At 32.1% G+C, this 2,500-nt stretch overlaps 1 protein-coding gene across 1 annotated transcript in view; it reads left to right on the forward strand.

Annotated features, from left to right (window-relative positions):
- LOC144975613 (globin-like) overlaps window positions 1-2,500 on the forward strand; it is a 12,008-nt gene that overhangs the window by 5,441 nt on the left and 4,067 nt on the right. The gene's annotated exons all lie outside the window — the stretch shown is intronic.

Here is a 2,500-nt window from a genome sequence, read left to right on the forward strand (position 1 = left end):
TTATTGAGGTGTAAATTGAGTACCTGACCATTAACAGCTTTGTCTCTGTCGGGGAAAAAATGTAATATCATCTATATTATTATTACTATTATTATTATATTATTATTATTATTATTATTATTATTATTATTATTATTATTATTATTATTATTATTATTAATTATTATTATTATTATTATTATTATTATTATTATTATTATTATTATTATTATTATTATTATTATATTATTATTAATTATTATTATTATTATTATTATTATTATTATTATTCTATTATTATTATTATTATTATTATTATTATATATTATTATTATTATTATTATTTATTATTATATATTATTATTATTATTATTATTACTATTATTATTATTATGTAATATTATTATTATATTATATGATTATTTATATTATTAATTATTATTATTATTATTATTATTATATTATTATTATTATATATCCATTATCTACATCATTATATATTATTATTAATTAATTGAACGTATTGATGTTATTACCATTCGTGTATTTTTGTGTGGTGTATCAGTTTATTTTTGGTTCCATTTACCTTTTTTTTTCCACTTTCATATATGTTGGCATCAAATTGTTGATTTATTGGCGAAAGCCTAATATTGAATAAACTTGAAACTTGAAAACTTGAAACCTATAGGGAATGGGATTAGCGGAAGAGAAGCGTCCCTTGATTGGACGTCACCGGCGGAGAAGTTATTTGTAAACAAACCAAATCTTAGTCTCCAACTACAAGCCAAGCGCTCCAAATACAAAATTTATTATTCATATTTCTTTAGTTTTCTCCATCATGAAATGTGAACAAAATATGATTTAGACTACAAATTTATAAAAAAAAGATGTTGATAAAATAATACAATACGATGAGACAACCCTTCCTAAACTTACTGAACTTCCAGTTAATGATTGGTACTAATAACGGCGATAGCGTCTGTCGGTTGTCAAGACGCGACTTCCAACACAGGAGCGCTACTCTTAAATCTGTTTTGAAATATCATTCCCTATAGATAGTATGCGCTTGGCTAAGGTCTTCCATCCGGAAGTATTACGGACCAACACACAAAACTGTGTGTAACCATGAACGTTTATAGTCAGGTTAATACATTTCAGTGAGTTTTACTCATAAACGCGGATGGCAAAAAACAATAACAAAGACCTGTGTGACGTCATCTTCGAACTATCTATAGCATAGGCGTCGTATCTCATGCTACATGTTAAGCGTTGCTTTTGGTTAGGAATCCCTTGTAAAGCACGTTTTGAGCACGTTTTGTGGATTATGCTCTATCTTAAAGCACAATTTTAAACCCTTTTATCTTCCACTTATTCATAGGGTTCAGTTGCCATCTTTTGACCTTGAACATGACGGAAGCTGGCAAAAAACTAGAAAGTCCTGAATAATACCGTTTTGAGACTAAAAAAAAAGAACAAAAAAAAACTTGATCTTTTATATAGCGCAATATCCACTAAACGTGCTTAAAGGGGTCCCTGGCCAACAGCAACACATAACATGTAGGACGAGACATGACGCCTGTCAGGCGATATTACAAATTTTTGGGAAAGAGACAACGCTGTTAACGGCCAGGTACTCATTTTACACCTGAGTACGGTGAGAGAATGCGAGTAAAGAGCCTTCTCCAAGGACTCAACTATGCGCCGAGCGAGGCTCGAACCCAGGACCTTCCGATCCGAAAGCGAGTGTCATACCACTAGACCACATAGCCGCATCGTAGCAATATCTATAGGTTATTACTGTACTTCATGTATTCATTCATGTGTTTCCCTGTTATTTTTCACTAATTCATGGGATTTCAGGGTCCTATCCCATCTTTAGGTCCTGGACATGACACGATAACTGAAAAAATATCGTCCTGAAGCAAATAAACAGAAATGAATAAACAGGTTCAAAATTAACAAGATACCAAACACGAAACTTTCGGGCTCAAAACCCTTCTACATCCAACGACAAAGAACAATAAATACATTACTAAACAATAACCAAATCCGGTCTTTGAGTATTGTATTTATGTTTATTGTCTTTTGTCGTTGGCCGAAGAAGGGTTTTGAGCCCGGAACGTTCTGTGTTTGGTATATTTTATTCTTTCTTGAAGCTGTTATAGTCATTTCTGTTTCTTCCTTTTTACAGTCCACAGCTTCTAGCTGATTAAGTATCACTTCGTCATGAACCAATACCGTTTTGAATCTTAATCTTCTGAATCTTCCTTTAATGTCCACCTTCACTCATGAAGATTTTGACATGAATAATAACATTAAGGTGAAAATTCAGCAGTGATCTAGTAGAAGCTCTGTAAATAAATCTAAAGTGGGTGCAGATGTCGTAACTTCCCGCGGTAAATTATTCCTGTCGATGATGGTGCTGGTGTAGAATGAGAATTTTCTGAGGTCTTTGGTGGATGTCAGGGGGATGAAAACATCCGTGTGGGAAGTCATGGATGTTCGTGTCGGTGTTTGGAGA

The sequence above is a fragment of the Berghia stephanieae genome, chromosome 6 (genome assembly GCF_034508935.2).
Source record: "Berghia stephanieae isolate SIO BIC M18660-M18661 chromosome 6, UCSD_Bste_1.3, whole genome shotgun sequence".
Taxonomy (NCBI): Eukaryota; Metazoa; Mollusca; class Gastropoda; order Nudibranchia; family Aeolidiidae; genus Berghia; species Berghia stephanieae.